Here is an 18,141-nt window from a genome sequence, read left to right on the forward strand (position 1 = left end):
TCTTTAGCAGATAGCTTTTTCCAAACAGGATTTTTCCCCTGAAATTGTTTAGAGTTTCAAACATCAAACAGCCTCCAGAAAATCTTGGTTGAGAGCACAGGATGCTCCCTAAGCCAAAGGAAAAAGGAGATGATTTTGAATAAAGGAACTTCCTCACTTGAAGAGATGCTACATAGGGACCAGCAGATTGATGAGGAGTTAGAGAACCAAGAGAATTGTTGTAAGAAGAAAAGGAAGGGAGCCCCGCCGTCTTGCATGTGCCATGTCCAGTGCTATCCGAAGACACTTAACGGTTATTCATTCATTTAAACATCACAATGGTCTAGTTGGGCAAATAACAGATTTTCATCCCCACTTTACAGAGGAGGAAACTGACTAACTGAAGAGGTTAAATATAAGTCACCCAAAGTCAAAAACATTGGTAGGGCTCTGATTGAATCCAAGCAGTTTGGACCAAGAGGCTGTACTCCTACACCATATGGTCTCTTGGTGCCACCTATGTTTTCTAGGACATTTGTGAAAACAATTCTCACACCACTGGATGGAGGAGAGCTTTACAAAGGCACAAGCAATGTGTTGTGGGTGCCACAGAGGGAAGATCTGGAGAAGGTGGGAAATTGGGATCACTTCCCAGATTGAGAAGCTTTGGACACAAGGTCTAAGAACTTGGTCAGACTTTGAAAGGTTACAGGTAAGAGGAGAGCCTTCTAGATTGTTGCTTCTCTTTATTCCTGTGAAACCCTCCAACTTGGCCAACCATCAGGACTTCAGCTCAACGTGTCTGAAACTCTTCACCTCCTTCCAAGCCTGCTTTCCATCCATACTGCCTCTGACGGCCCCTCCACTCATCCAACTTAGGAATCAGCTTTGATTTTGCCCCTTGAATATGTCATCAATAATTACCCCATCCTCCATAATCTTATCTTGAGAAGAAACCAATTTCACAAGAACGCTTGGCCTGAGAGACACACAGGGAAATCTCTGAGAAAATCTCCATGGGAAATATCCCGAAGTCAGTCTATGGAGAGCACATTTAGGAACAATTCAAGAAACTTGGTTTCTCAGACCTGGCAGTCACTAACTTGTGCAAAATGAATTCATCTTCCTGGACTTCGAACCGCCTCTTTCTATAAAATGGCAGACAAAACAGGAAAGAATAGAAGTTGGTGAACTAAATCATTTCTGGGTTTCCTCTTCGCTAAAAACATTCTCTCATTCTTTGCTTTCTGTCCTGGCTTTTCTTTTTTACTTACAGGTTTCTTGATTCTCTTCCCAACCTGTATAAGTTCTGAAGCCAGACAGAACTTGATGTGTCTGTGAACCCTGTTCCCTACAAGGTCAGGAGCCCCAGGAAATTATCTCATTGAGGTCTTTAGATCTTCACCCTAGTTTCAAAGTGAGTCCATTGGTACCTCTATCCAATGCCAGAGGGGAGATCTAAATGACGTGAACAAAGCTTCCTTTTCTATGAACCACACTCTCATTCCTGCTTGGGTCCCTTAGGATGAAGCTTTCTCCCCAAAAGAGGTATCCCCTGACCTGTCTCATTAAGCCAGCCACATGGGAAGGAAAAAAAAAAAAAGAAAAATCCAGGTAAGAGAGAAAGAGAAAAGTCTAAGACAAAACCAGGAAAGGGGCGCCATAAATCCCTCACATTTGAAATAAGAAATCCAAAATGGAAAGGTACCGAAATACAAAAAAAGTTGATTTTCCATCCCAAAATTCTACACCACCATCACTAACCACTGCCCTCCACCCACTGCCAAATTCACAGCTCAAGATTATGTCTTTGACAAACAGGGAACTGTTCTTTGGAGTAAAAACAAGACGGAGGAAAGCCTGAGCTGCTCTCAGAAGTGCAATTGTGCCACAATGTCCATCTTGCCAAATAAACAGTAGGTATGCAATCAATAACTGTCAAGCAATGAATGAATACATTAACATTGTAATGTTCTTCTCAACAATACTTTAATAACAAAGTACAATTCAAGGCGTCATAAATATATAACCAAAGAAAGCAAGGCTTTTTCTCTTTCTTTCTTTCTTTTTTTCTTTTCTTTTCTTTTCTTTTCTTTCCTTTTCTTTTCTTTCTTTCTTTCTTCTTTCTTTCTTTCTTCTTTCTTTTCATCCAACCACTTGTCCTCAAGGGTCTCTGTTCATTTTATTTCTGTTTTAGAAGCTTGTTGATTTAAAACATACAATTACCATCAAATTTATCCCATCAGTGAGGAAAGAGAGTTTCAGAGCTCTAGCACTGATTGCCAAGCAACAGAGTTGTGAGGGGAGCCAGGACTCAAACCTATTTCTACCTCATTACCAAGCTGGTACCTTCTCCACTCACTGTGCAGCGATAGAAGGAAATGTGTGCAAACCCCCAAACAAACAGGCTCATGTTTTATCATCCTCCTCTTCTCCAGCTCGCTGAGAAAGGCAGAATTTTGCTTTCCAGTTTATCTGTTCGATATATGCCTTCTAGAAGCCATGTCGAGAGGGAGATGGTATTTCTTTGAAGAGTATCCTTTTTCCCATTTCCAGAAATGTTGACTTTACTACAAGGCTAATATTGCATTACTATGGATTTTTTTTTATTTAATTGAAATGAAGGAGTCTTTTAGCTGAACTCCCTCCTCCTAAGAAGCTGTCTTAAGATGCTGGAAGTGCTATCAGGTATATGTGTTATTCTTTCTCATTCCAAAAAAGAATAGGGACAAAACAGCCTTCTCTCTGAGGATGTGGGATGATGGGGGAGAGGACCATAGTGTTTGCTTCCTGCCTTCCTATCTTCCTCACTATAACCCAAGCTATTCCATCATGGTTTAATCACTTTCCACACCCCGGTTGATTCTTCTGTTATTTATTATTGAAGCATAATTGACACACAATGCTATATTCGTTTCAGATATAGAACATATTGATTTGACAATTCTGTTCATCACTGAGTGCTCACACCATTGCTGAGTCTTATGGAGTCCATTGGTTTTTCCAAAAGACCTTGGCCAGAGTACAAAGACTTCAGTCAAACTCTTAGATCAGCATGAGCAGGTTTATCAAGATTTTAGCTCAACTGAATGTAGGCTGGGCCTAAATCTTGAAAAAAAATTAAAAAGAAAAGACAATGTTTATACACTGCAAAAGCTTTGTCTTCCAGATGACTGACCCGTATGCTTATAGTTTTAAGAGTTTCTGTCCTTTGATGATAATTTTTGTGATGATGTTTTAATTTCTGTTTGTTCTCAAGGGAAGATATTAGTAGAAAGACTGCTTGGATAGTGTAAGTATTAGCCAACTACTATTGATATAGGTACATGTTCACAGATGCTTATATGCAACACACACACGCACACACACTCACAGCCATTCCTGTCTCGTCCTTTTCTACTTTATTTTTTCATTGAATTTATTTTTTTGTATATATTTTTTATTGGAGTTCGATTTGCCGACATATAGCATAACAGCCAGTGCTCATCCCATCAAATGCCCCCCTCAGTGCCCATCACCCAGTCACCCCAACCCCCCGCCCGTCTCCCTTTCCACCACCCCTTGTTCATTTTCCAGAGTTAGGAGTCTCTCATGTTGTCTCCCTCCCTGATATTTTCCACTCATTTTCTCTCCTTTCCCCTTTATTCCCTTTCACTATTTTTTATATTCCCTTTTCTACTTTAGAATTATTGGAGAAGACATCTTTTTTTCTGGTAGGCCAAAGCTTCCTTGCACAAGAATTCCCATCCCATAGTGTGACCCTTTCCTCTGGCATGCCTCACTCACTCCTCCCCCAGGTGCTGGAGGCAGTGTTTGCTCCGTCAGTTGAGTTTGAGAACACAAACCAGGTGTGTGTAATCAGCTTCTTCCCACTGCTTTCTCTTTGGGACTGACCTGCTCTCCACCATGTGGTAAGTTTCTCCATAATGTCCTCTCTCCTGTTGGTGGGACCTTTTCCCACCATGCCGTGTCTGAGGTGGAGAAGTCTGTCTCATCCTGAAGTTGAGTATCAGGAAGCCCACACAAAACTCATCCAAGCCACACACTGCTCTAGCTTTACCAGTAGTAATACCTCATTTGCCATCTGTGGGATTCCTTTTTCTTTCTCAATCAGTTCAGAACTCATGCAGGGGAAAGAGGGGGAATTATGGGTGGACTGCTGCCAACAACCCTCAAGAACTACAACTACTTCCAGTTTCTAACCCATGAGCAGACACCAGCTAAGGGAAGGGAGCAAACATGGGCTGTTTGGATAGAACACAAAGAGCATCCCTAGACACCAGCTGTCAAACACCCCTTCCTTTTAATGTTGGGGGTGGGGAGAGAATCCTTGCTTCCTTTCTGGACCGGGACATGAAACTAGCACCATCACAAGACTGCCAAACAGGAATTAAGACCATTCCACACCTCCTCCTGAGCATAAGCATCTTTTACTGACCCTTTTTACAGATTAGGTCCCTCTCTGGGCTGCACCTCCCCCACCTATGCAGCAGGGATAATAGATAGCCATGCCACCCTCCTATAGGCTTATTGAAGGATAAAATGAGATAATAGGAGAGTACTTAGTTTCTGGCATTCGAAAGGTCTCAGTGAAGTTTACCTAGGTTTGCTGTTTCTTCAGTTTTGTTGCAATCTCCTATTGTTAATTTGTTGTTGTAAGAAGGACAATGAGACCCAGGGAGGTTATGTAGCTCATGCAAACACTCATTTCACAATTTGCGTCTGTTGGCTTTGACATCTTGCCCATCTTTCCCCTGGTTGTTAGTGTAATGCCAAATTAGCTTAAGTTTATGTGATGTTGTGAGAGTCCTAATCATTTTTTTTAAGTGATCACCTTTAATCAAGAGAGACAGGACCTCTGTGTGCCAAGAGTCTTCATGCAGTTCTGCATTGATTGGCGAAGGTGTCAACGGTACCAGCTTATAATTAATTATGCGGCCCTCAGAGTCAACACTTCGATTATCTCCAGCCTCATCACTAATGTGTCTAAAGAGGGGGAGGAAAGGAGCAAGGGCCTAGTGTGCCCTTCAAGGAAGTTCCATTCCTGGGAGCCACTGGGCAGGGGGTACAAATCAGGTCAGGAGACAGTAAATCTAAGAGAATAATAGTTCAGGGAGTCAGATCCTGCAGTGGAAAGAGTCTTAGCCTCTAAGTCAGGAGATATGAGTTCAAGTCCTGCCACTAACTGGATAAACTCTGACAGCAGAAAGAAACCAACACTACCAACTGCTTACTCTGCCCGCCCCCTAAAGACATGATTTTATTTCATCTCTTTAATGCCACCATGAGAGAGACAGTATCCCATGCCACAGCCCCCACTGCAATTTACAAGGAGTAAAAATTAAGCTCAGAGGACTCATAGCTAGTAGATGACAAATAGAGGAGGATTCAAACTCTTCAGAGTGGCTTTGCCCCATATCCTTCTTTAAAAAAAATAAAAAGATATTATTTATTTGAGAGAGAGAGCACAAAGTTGGGGAGGAGCAGAGGGAGAGGGGAGGACCTCAAGCAGGCTCTGTGATGAACACAGAGCCTTGATGCAGGGCTTGATCTCATGACCCTGAGATGATGATCTGAATCAAAATGAAGAGTTGGACGCTCAAGCAACTAAGCCTCCCAGGCACCTTGGACCATATCCTTGTCTCCAAGAGATCATGCTTCTAAACTGCAAGAATAGGGGTTTGTCTCCACACTAGGACCCTTCCTATCCTGCTCATCAACCCAGGAGAAGTCTCACACTGCCTCTTTCATGATGCTGCCTCTGCCCTCAGCTACATGTGACATCCCTCTGTTTTTCACATGCCAGGGTTAGGGGAATCTTGTCATTCCTCCTGCCTCAAATATGCTAGTTCCTTTTAAAGCATTTTGTTTGTGTCTGTAATGGATATAAATTATAAGATCTTCCCAGAATCCCTCCATTCCACTGGGAGTAGCATCTTCTTTTCCTGGAGCTTTTCCTCCTATAGTTCCAGCCATGATGCTAAAATGGGTACTGCTATCTTCTTACGAACCCAATCTCCTTGATTACATCAAGTTCAAGCCAGCCAATGATGAGGCCACATCTCCCATCCTTTTTCCACTCTCAGTTGGTTGGCTTAATGGTGAAATAAACAAAAGAGAGACTGATAGCAGAACCAACTATATGCAAAATGCAGAACCCATCGGTGGCTGTGTCCTGGGGCCTTGTGGGGAAAGCAGCGTGCCTGGGAAAAGACTAAGCAGAGACTGAGACTGAGTCAGAGAAATCCCAGCATACTCAAATCCTCCGTGTCAACTGAGCTACACCCTTACACTGCCTGCCATTTTGTAGTTCAACTGATACCAGGACACCCTTGCAACAAATTATTTTTTTGCCTTGCTACGTTCACTTACTGAAACTGAACTACCTTAGTATAATATCTATCCACCCTTCTTGTGCCACATATATGCGTTCAATCCTCATTATTCATGGATTCCGTATTTGCAAATTTGCCTAGTTGCTAAAATTTATTTGTAACCCCAAATCGATACTCACCGCACCTCCGCAGTAATTAGCAGACATGTGCAGATGTGCAGAAAGAAGAAAATGTGTCTCCTGACACGCATGTTCTCGGCTAAGGTCGAACAAGACAACACTCTGCCTTCGCGCTTCTGCTCTCCTATTGTAAACAATTGTCTTTCTCACAGGCTAGGTAATGCTATATTTTTCACATTTTTGTACTTTTTGTTGGTAAATGTGCTGTTTACAGTGACCCTAAGCCTGGCACGAAGTGCTGTTTGGTGTTCCCAAGCACAGAAAGGCAGCGATATACCTGAGGGAGAAAATCAGTGCGTTCATAAGCTTCATTCAGGCAAGAGTTATGGCGCTGTTGGCTGTGAGTTCAATGTTAATGGTTCAACAATATATAGTAAATTAGATGTCTTAAAGCAGACACAGACACACATACAAAAAACAAGGTCATGTATTGGTGTTTGAGTCCTTGCAATGGCTTTATAGATATTATTGCGAATAATAGGAATCAATTGTAGACATATATATCCAGCATGTATACATATGTGTGTACATGTGTATACACACATATACAGGTGTGAGTGTAGACATAGGTATGCATACATGGAGAGAACCACCACCACTGATTGTACATACATATGCACACAAATATATACATATACATATGTGTGTGAGAGAGAGAAAAACACACACACACACACACACAGAGAGAGAGAGAGAGAGAGAGAGAGAGATTTATCATACATATTTTCCAACAATCCTTTGCAGGGCAGGAGCAATTTTCTTGACCTCTTTCTTCAGTGGTACCATGCTTCCTTCCCACTGATGAGTCAATAAATGTCTGCTGAATGAAAAGATGTCAACCATCTCACCAACCCTATCAGAAGCTAATTATCAAGCACCTACTACTCATCGCCATAGATCGTATATGGTGGCCCATCTGCACAGCAAGCAATCCTGCTTCAGCAATTCTGACCAACCCCACAGGAAGGACACCTGCTTATCCTGGGTTTGCACATTGTTGGGGGCACCCTGACTGAGGATATATGGACCATGGGCTCCACATCAAATCATAGGCCTGGAGAGTAACTTAAAGAGGAAGATGTAGAGAATGTGGACTTTGGTAGCCCAAATACCCGAGTTCAATTCTTGGCTGCACACTCTGGGCCTCTGGCCTTTCTCTTAGTATTCTATCCATGAAGTGTTTCTTCCACTATAAGAAGGTGCTCGAGGCTCATCTTTGTCCACAAACCCTTTGTGCTGTGTGCTGGGTGGGGATGATGTCCTCACAGCCACTGAGAGGATGAGGTGGTTCTAGAGAACTAGACTCTCACCACCTCCCCTGCTATCTACTCATACAACAGGTAAGGGGAGAAAGTTCTGCGTTGTGACCACGCAGCGCAGCCATGCAAAATGGCTCAAAGAAGCCCTGAGCCTACAGCTGGTTATTCAAACTAGCAGAAATAAGCAGTCAGAGACAAAGCTAAAGAGACACGCAGGGCTGAGTGGAGGCTGAGTAATTAAAAAGCCCCGGTGAGGATTCTGTAATAAGGGGAAAGGTGAATTGTGGTGAGATGGGCAGAAGCCATCCTGAGGCTACTTTCAAATTAGGAGAACAAACAGACAACTCCCTGGGGAACCTTTAGTGATCTGGAGAGCTGGGCCTCCGTGGCCGAGCCTCCTGTGCACACATAGAAGCTGCTGACAAGTCAAATTTCTTGCATAAAAGGAAGTAAGTGCTTACACAGGGCCTAAACACTTTTTATTTTTTTAATTAATTAATTAATTTATTTATGATAGTCAGAGAGAGAGAGAGGCAGAGACATAGGCAGAGGGAGAAGCAGGCTCCATGCACCGGGAGCCTGACGTGGGATTCGATCCCGGGTCTCCAGGATCGCGCCCTGGGCCAAAGGCAGGCACCAAACCGCTGCGCCACCCAGGGATCCCCCTAAACACTTTTTAGTTGGCAAAGCACTTCCCTTATATTGCCTCACGTCTGATTCTCTCAAAAGCTCGAGAAAGTAGGCAGATTTTAATGAAGAGGAAATCAAGGCACAAAATTTCAATGAATTTCATGAGGTCACATTGCCAGGTAAAGGGCAGAGCTGGGGCTCAAATTCATGTCATCTGATTCTAAACCCAGAGCCTTTTTCTGCCCACCATCAATGTCCCCACGAAACTTGAAACTCAAGGACCCTGGGGACTATGAGCAGCATGTTCTGGGCTCCTTCATAGGAGACCAGCAATGATAAGCCTGCCTGCCTAAGTGGACAGCAAAGAAACCGGACCTACAAAGGAACAAATATCAGGCTGGACCCAAACACCATCTCATGGAATAGCAGGAAACACTTTTAAGTATTTCCCTGGTGATTCCAATGTGCAACCAGGTTGAGAGCTACTGGAATTAGAAAAGTGTTTCTTAAATTTTGGCAGCAGAATCACCTGGAGAATTTATTTAAAAAATAGATGGCTGCCTCCCTGCCCCCAACACACACACTTGTGTTTCTGATTCAATGGGTCTGAGAGGAGACAGTTAATTTTCACTTTTAATAAGATGCCAGGTGGTTCCTACTGATACCACTGGCCCAGGGACCACACTTTGAGAACCACTGCATTGAAGTGTGGGGCTCATCTTGCCACTCACCTCTCAGTCTCACCAGCCTGAAGGGACATTTCTTTTCAGGCAGCTCCCCCTCTCCATGGTAAAACATGTGGCAAACTCAGACTCTCTGGAGTGAAGTGTGCAGCATTTTTAAGGGAACTCCCCAAAAGCTTACATTGAAGCCCTATTTCCTGATCCCACTGTGCTTGAAACTAGTATTTCTGATTCCTTGTACAATCTTTCAAACATGTCTGTACTCAGACGAGGAAAACAAAGGTACTGTTCAGGTTCTAAAAATAAAAAACACAACTTTCTGAACTTTGAGCTTGATCTGGATTGGATGACACTTTTCAGGTGACGGTGAGTGCATTTCACATGTGTGACCAAGAAGACTGGCTGTGAGAAATGGAAGCGTTAAGCAGTTATGCATCCACACATTTGCCATGGCATCAAGGTAGATGGCATCCAGGCCCCCTGTGCCTTGACTTTACTTCACTCAATGGAATATTAGCATATGTGACATGGTCAAGATTTGAAATATGCCTGCTTGTTTGGATCTTCCTCTTGTTCTCTGAACCACATCGCTAAAGAGAAGGAATGTCTTAGGTAGCCATGCCTTAAAAAGGAATATGTGGGACAGAGCTGATATGACCAAAACTCAGAGCTGCAGACTACGCAGAGCCATCCAAGCCCATCTGAGAACCCTTGAGTGAGACATACATGATGATTAGGTACCATTGCATTTGGGGGTGGACAGTGATGCAGCATGAATATAATAATTATTGACTCATACAAGAGGGATAACAGAACTCCGAAATTGGACTTTAAGAGAAACAGAGGATTGGAAACATTTGGAGAAATTATGAATGTATTAGTCAGGTTTTCCAGAGAAACAGAAATAATAGAATATGTGTGTGTTTGTGTGTATGCTGTTATAGTGTAGCAGTCAAATTCTAGCTCCTCACTAGAGTCAAATCAAGCTACACTGGTATATAGCATGTTGCTAGCAACATAGAATATATATAGAAGCTATGTGACTTCTCTGTGTCTCAGTTTCCTTTAGGGCCATAATACTAGTGATACCCACTTTTATGGGGCTCTTTATAAGCAGTGCATGAATTAATACACACCAAATACTTAGAATAATACATGGCATGTAATAAGTGATATGTGAGTGTTTGCTGCTAAGATTTGACATCAGAATTTTTAAAATAGCACTAAATACTAGAAGTCAGGATCTATCTAAATGTAGTATGAAGGGAATTGTGAACTTCTGTTTTACATTCCACTAAATTATAATTCAAAATTAATATAAAATATATTTTTATATGTTTTAAGGTCTCATGATGTTTACCTTTATGAAATGGGAAGGACCCAGAGAGAGATGGGACTAATTGTAAGTAACTCAATCAAGGTTGATGCCATTTAAATAAACAGCAACCAAGAGTGTGAGAAAAGGAAGTACATAGCTGGGGCAACACCAAGTGATACTTCTCAACTGAATCAATACTGTAGGGATGCATGGCTATGTAGGTATACACAGCGAGAAATGAAATCATTTGTTCATGCAAAAGTCTGTACCCAAATGTTCATAGCAGCCTTATTTGTAATAGAGAGTAAAAACAACTCAAATGTCCACCAATAAATGGGTAAGATGTGGTATCCATATAATGGAATATTATTCAGCAATAAAAAGCACTGAAGCGCCGATACATCCTACCACATGGATGGACCTTGAAAACACGGTGAGAAGTGAAAGAAAGAAATCAGTCCCAAAGACCACACAGTATATACTTCAATATACATGAAATGTTCAGAATACGCAACTCTATAGAGACAGTAGATAAGTGATTGTCTAAGGTCGGGGTGCAGAGTGGAGGAAGACAATGGGGAGGAGCTGCTAATGGATGTGGGGCTTCTTTTTTTAGGTTAATAAACATATTCTAAAATAGATTATGAAAATTGTGGTATGACTGTAAACATATGGCACCTGTTGAACTCTACACTTTAAATGGGTAAATTGTATGATATGTAAATTACATCTCATAATGTAAAAAGGAAGGCTTGAGCCCATAGAAAGGAAAATCCCTCAAGAATCATGACAATATTATGCTGAGTGAAATAAGTCAATCAGAGAAGGACAAACATTATATGGTCTCATTCAATTGAGGAATATAAATAATAGTGAAAGGGAATAGAAGGGAAGGGAGAAGAAATGGGTAGGAAATATCAGAAAGGGAGACAGAACATAAAGACTCCTAACTCTGGGAAACGAACTAGGGGTGGTGGAAGGGGAGGAGGGCGGGGGTGGGGGTGAATGGGTGACGGGCACTGAGGGGGACACTTCACGGGATGAGCACTGGGTGTTATTATGTATGTTGGCAAATTGAACACCAATAATAAATAAATTTATTATTAAAAAAGAATCATGACAATACAGTATCAGAAAAAGAATTCAAAGCAAAAGTCATTTCAAAAAAGTCATTTTAAATTAATAAAATATTAATTCCAGAGTTAAGATAAAAGAATCATACATTTTAAAATGAAAAAATAAGATAAAAATATGAAGAAACTTTTATATAGTAGATGAGAAATTTACAAATACACAATTCTTGGGAAAGCCTTCAATACACTTTTCTCAGCCTTTGAGAGAATAGGATGTGAAAGGAAGAAAATGATACAGTTAATAATTTACAAAGTGATAAAATTAATAAAATATATATGCTATTATATGAACATCAAATAGAAAATATACCTTTGTAAGCATTCATGTGGCGTTTACAGAATTTAATTATACAGTAGGAATTGTAGAGGCCATATTCTCTGGCAACACTGCATTAAAGCTAGTGTAATCACAAAGTGTAATCAAAACAATGTGAAAAAACCTCTTGGAAATTAAACAACATTCTATTAAATAAAGATTGGTTCAAAGAGGAAATAAAAATTATAATTACATGCTATTTAGAAAATAGCAAAAATGAAAACAATATTTATCGAACTCACTAGAAAAAGGTTACCCTTTACCTAAAGTCAAGCCCTGTAAAAGCTGTCATTATTAAATAGAAAATCATGTAATTAGAGTAACTAAGCATTTAATATTTAAAAACGAACTAAAATAACACCAGGAAAGGAAGAAATGATCATGTTAAAAGTAGATATTTGTGAATTACAAATAAGTAAAATAGAATTTGTAATTAAACTCTGAAAGGAATTCCCAGACTTCTAACAAGACTATGACAACAGTAGAAGTCCAGAGAGACATCTCAGAATAACATACAAAATGCTAGATGAAATATGGGGCTTGAGCTTTAAAATGCACCATTCACCTGGCTAGGAGGTAATAGAAATTGTAAAAGGCACACACACAAAAAAAAAAAAACCAGAATAAAAAGAACAGATGCAGAGAGATAAGTGAGCGTTGTAGCATCATTTGCCCCCAGGACTTAGGTCATCTGCTGCTGCCCTGCACTGTGAGTTTTAAAGGATTCCATGTATGATGGGAGGAAGACACATAATCAAAGGACAAAACCCGAGGCACACACAGATGCGAGACTCTGGCATAAAGCCAACCCCTCTAATGGCTATACCATCCTCAATGAATTAAAATTACGCATGCACACGCACACACACACACACACACACCCCTTAAGGATAGACAATATGGATTCTAGTCTATACTGTCTCAGGCTTCTGAAAAAAATCAATGATAAAAACAAAAGCAAAAGATAAAATATTTTTCCCAGTGAATCCTTAATACCAAGTTTACATTTGCATGCATTTTAACTACTTTGACCATTGCCCTCAAAAATAAAACTATAATTTAAAGTGTCCAGGAATGATGATCCACCCTAAGCCATTGGCAATAGCAGATGTATTCCCCTCTGGAGAAATATACTTTAAATTCATGCCTCAAAAATTCCCACAAGTAATGTTTTATAAACCATCATCTCATAATCATAAATCACAGGACCTATGTGGGAATTGAGGCATCTTAATGAAAGAGAGCAGCAGAAACAACTACTCATACCTACAATAACTGTAGATAAAGGAATTATCAGATAGATGAGATATAATCTGTTATGTAATTTAGTTAAAACTAAATAAATCAGGGGCACTTCAGTGGCTCAGTCAGCTAAGCATCTGCCTTTGGTTCAGGTCATGATCCCAGAGTCCCAGTATTGAGCCCCACATTGGGCTCCCTGCTCAGCAGAGAGTCTGCTTCTCCCTGCCTCTCTCCACAGCTCATGCTCTCTCTATGTCTCAAATAAATAAATAAAATCTCCCAAAAAAAACAAATAAATTGAAGTGATCTATAGTTCAATATAATCCCTATCAAAATGCCAATGGCTTTTTTTTTTCAAAAATGGAAGTTCCTTCCTAAAATTCATATGGAATCTCTAATTAGCCAAAAGAATCTTGAGAAGGAAGAACAAAACTGGAGAATTTACACTTCCTGATTTCAAAACTTAATACAAAGCTACAATAATCAAGAATGTGGTACTGACATAAAGGTAGACATAGAGACCAATGGGATAGAAAGCCCAGAAACAAACACTTGCATATGTGGTATAATGATTTTCAACAAAGGTGTCAAGACCATTCAAAGGAGAAGATACAATCTTGTCAACAAATGCTTCAGGGAAAACTGGATATCCACATGCAAAATAATGAGGTTGGACCCTACCTTATACCATATACAAAAATTGACTCAAAGTGGATCAAACATGTAAATGTAAAAGCTAAAACTCTAAAACTCTTAGAAGAAAGCATATGGGGACAGCTTTGTGACATTGGTGTGGCAATGATATTAAAAGTACAGGCAAGAAAACAAAGTTGATACATTCAACTTCATTAAAATTTAAAACTTTTGTACATTAAAGGACAGTATTAACAGAGTAAAAAGACAACCCACAGAATGGGAGAAAATGCTTGCAGTTATATATCTGATAAGTGATTACTCACTACCATATGTAAAGAACTCCTACAATGCAACAACAAGAAATTGAAAGATGGGCAAAGGACTTGAATAGACATTACTCCGAAAAAGATATATGGATTACCAATAAAAGATACTCAACATCATTTCTTCATTAAGGAAATGCAAAACAAACTACAATGAAATAATACTTCATACCCATTAGGACAGCTATTAAACAAACAAAGAAACATCAGAAAATAACAAGTGTTGGTTTAGAATGTGGAGAAATTGGAATGCTTGTGCATCGATGGTGAGAATGTAAAATGGTGTAGTGGCTTTGGAAAACAATACATTGATTCCTCAAAAAAATTAAACAGAGAATTACCATATGATCCCACAATTCCACTTTTGAATATTACCCCCAGAAGCACTGAGAGACTTGAACATATATTTTTATAACAATGCTCATGGCAGCATTATTCACCATAGCCAAAGGTGGAAAACCACACAAATGTCCATAAAAATGAATGGATAAATAAAACATGATATATACATATAGACAGATGAAGAAATATTATACAGCCTTAAAAGGGAATAAAATTCTGATATGAGCCTTGGATGATATTATGCTATGTAAAATAAACCGACACAAAAGGGCAAATATTGCATTATTCCATTTACATAGGTAACTACAGTAGCCAGAGACAGAGTAGAATGGTACTTGCCAAGGGCCGAGTGGGCAAGAGGCAGTGGGATGCTATTGTTTAATGGGTGCAGAGTTTCAGTTTCAGAATTATGAACAAGTTGTGGACATGGATGGTGGTGATAGTTGCACAACAATGGGAATGCCCTTAAAGTCTACACTTAAAAATGGCTAAATGGCAAATTTTATACTGTTTATACTTTACCACAACACAAAAAATATGGATTAGATCTACACATATATTATCCTATTTTTAGAGCTAACTAAAAATATTAGGAATACCAAACCAAACCAAGTTTCTGAAAGTATGATACAGAAAGGTAAGGTTGCTATCACTAATAACCAAGCGGATTTGAAAAAGAACCAAAAAGAGCTTCTAGAAAAAATGTCTATATAATAATAACAAGTTAAAGAGCAGATTAACACATCTGAACAGATGGTTAGTAAACAAAGATAGAACTGAAGAAATTATGTAGAATTATGTAAAATGTAGCACAGAGGGACAAAAAGAGAAAAATGTAGAAAAGAGGCTTATAAGAATAGAGGAAAGAGAGAAAGTTTATTATGTGTCCAGTCGGACAGAGTCTCACAGGAAGGTGATAAAGTCAAAAGGGAAGGTACAATATTTGACAAGGTAATGGCTGAAAATTGCCCAAATACATGTAAAATTGAACTGCTCAGACTTAGGAAGCCCAGTGAAACATAAGCAGGATGAAAAAAAAATAAACTTACAAGCTAAACTGGTCATGATCAAACTGTACAACATGGCAGAAGCTGACAGAGAGAAATAATAAATTGCATAGAAGACAATTAGGGTGTCAGCTGACATCTCCCAGCTAAAAATGAAAGCCCAAAGACGGTGGAATAACATTTCTGAATTTCTGACAGAGAATTACTGATGACTTAGGAAGTATACCCAGTAAAAATATCACTTCAACACTGTGGCAAAATTAAGACATTTTCATGGAAAAACAAACAATCTTTTATACATAGACTCTTGTTAAACTTTCTAAAGAACAAATTTAGAGGATTCATTTTAGGAAGAAGTAAAATATCTCACAGCATATGTGTAAATCCAAACAAACACTGGTTAAATAAAAATAATGTCTAAATTTTAGATTTAAAATAAGGTAGAACTAATGTGTCAGCTAATGAGCAAATAAACATCGGCAGAAGAGTGCAGGAGTTAAAATGCATTGTTCAGAAGGAGAATAACGATACTGATTAACTTTTGACTTTGTTGTGTGCTAAGAGTTCTATGGTAATCACTACAGAATAGAAACAGAATACAGAATTTCCAGATTATTAGAAGGGAGAAGTGAAACAGGGGTAAGCATAATGAATCCAAAAGATGGCAAGGATGGCCAGGAAGAGATACACAGAAAAGGTATTACAGAAGTAAACCCAGGGCACCTGGGTGGCTCAGTTGTTTGAGCATCTGCCTTTGGCTCAGGTCATGATCCCAGGGTCCTGGGATCCCTGCTCAGCAAGAAGTCTGCTTCTGCTTCTCCCTCTGCCCTTCACCCTCACTCATGTGTGTGTGCTCTCTCTCTCTCAAATAAATTGATTAAATATTTTTAAAAAGAGAAGAAAATCCAAATATTGTAATCACCACCTACCAAACTTGATTAATCCCTCACAATAAAAGATAGAGTCACCAGGCTAAATTATAAAGACACTCCTGAGAGGCTTTTTTGGTGCAAGCAGAACATGTGACATTGGGCACTGAGCCTTACTGCATGAGCAGGGCATTGTGACCTGGCAGTTTACAGAGGTTTGCATAGGGCCAGATTCTCACAGCTAAGGCTTGGGCCCTTAAGCCTGAGAGAACATGGTGTTTGATGTTGGCTGACAAATTCAGCTACGGCAACTTTATCCATAGGCAAGTGGCTCCTTCTATAAAAGCAGCACAAATAAGGAGATAAATCCGGAGCCCAGGAGCTGGGTCTAGAGGTATATTGTAAGAGTCATTGATACTATCACACATCTGAGAGGCACCCATTTGTGACCACCATTCTAAGCTCCTTACATTGGGCCATAAGTAAAAGCAAGGGGGGCACACAGACCTCATTAAGGATAATGTCTGCTACGCAGATGGCCTGGTTAACAGAGGCTCTGACCTTCTCTTTTCAGCAGGTGGGTCTATCATACTCATCCTCAATATGAGGTTACCGGCCCAGCAGAACCAGCCTTGCCTGGAAGCTTGCTAGAAATGCAAATTCTTGGGCTTTACCCTGGAGCTACCCAATCAGAATCTCTGGCAGTAGGGAGGGCCAGCAATCTTGGTTTCAACAAGCCCTACAGTGAATTCTGATGCACAACAAAGTCTGAGAACCACTGGTCTACAGCAATGAGGAAAGCTTCTGGAATACACCGACTTACAGCACTATGGATGATCCAGGATGCAGGCTTTCCCACCATGCATTTGTGTCTGTGGCAAACAGTCCATGATGGAGAAAACAGCATAGACTTTATCAGATTTTGAGGCCTGGGGGAGAGGAATTATATTTGCTGGGTTTCAACTGTGGGACCACTTTGTTCTGTGTGTGCCTCTGAATCCTGTTGGGAGTTTCTAACTTTATTTTTTTATTATTTTCTAAGATTGTATTTATTCATAAGAGATACACAGAGAGAGGCAGTGACAGGCAGAGGGAGAAGCAGGCTCCCTGCAAGGAGCCTAATGCAGGACTTGATCCCAGGACCTCAAGATCATGCCCTGAGCTGAAGGCAGACACTCAACCACTAATCAACCCAGGAATTTTTAGCTTTAAATGACTGGTATCCAACCTAGATTATGAAGGACCAGGCAGTGGCCCCAATTTCCACTTTACATTCTTACCGTAGGGGTAGACTGGGAGTTAAGAATTAGAAAGGGTAAACCTAGGGTGTTTTGACTGGCAAAAGTTGAAACTAAGACCAGTCTGCTCATAATCCTCACTGTTACTTAACACTGCACTGGACATATGGCATGCCACAATGGAACAAAAAGCAATGAAAATGGAGAAGTGAAACAATCCTTCGTTTTAGATTATATTATGGTAATCCAGGAAAAAATCACATAAGGAACTACAAATACAAAGAAACTGCAGGAAGGTAGCTTAGTATTGATCATGGGTAGATGCCTCTCAGATCTATGACTCTACCAGTGACTCTGATAATGTAACTATGGACACAGCTGCTGGGCTCTGGAATTCATCTCCTTATTTGTTCTGAGGCTAGGTTTTCTAGAAAATGGCTAAGTGTGGCAGGGATGGGAAGACAGGATCACTCCTGAGAGAGGGAGACTTCTGGAATGGCCAATCCATAGGAACAGAATTCTGCACAGAATAGCATCTGGCCAGGGTGCCCACATCAAGGTGAGGGAGGTGCAGGGGGTACCCATGATCATGGGTTCCAGTGGTCAGCTCACATACTGAACCAGCCAGAGAGGCTATCTCAAAGAACACTGC

The sequence above is a fragment of the Nyctereutes procyonoides genome, unplaced genomic scaffold (assembly GCF_905146905.1).
Source record: "Nyctereutes procyonoides isolate TBG_1078 unplaced genomic scaffold, NYPRO_anot_genome, whole genome shotgun sequence".
Classification (NCBI taxonomy): domain Eukaryota; kingdom Metazoa; phylum Chordata; class Mammalia; order Carnivora; family Canidae; genus Nyctereutes; species Nyctereutes procyonoides.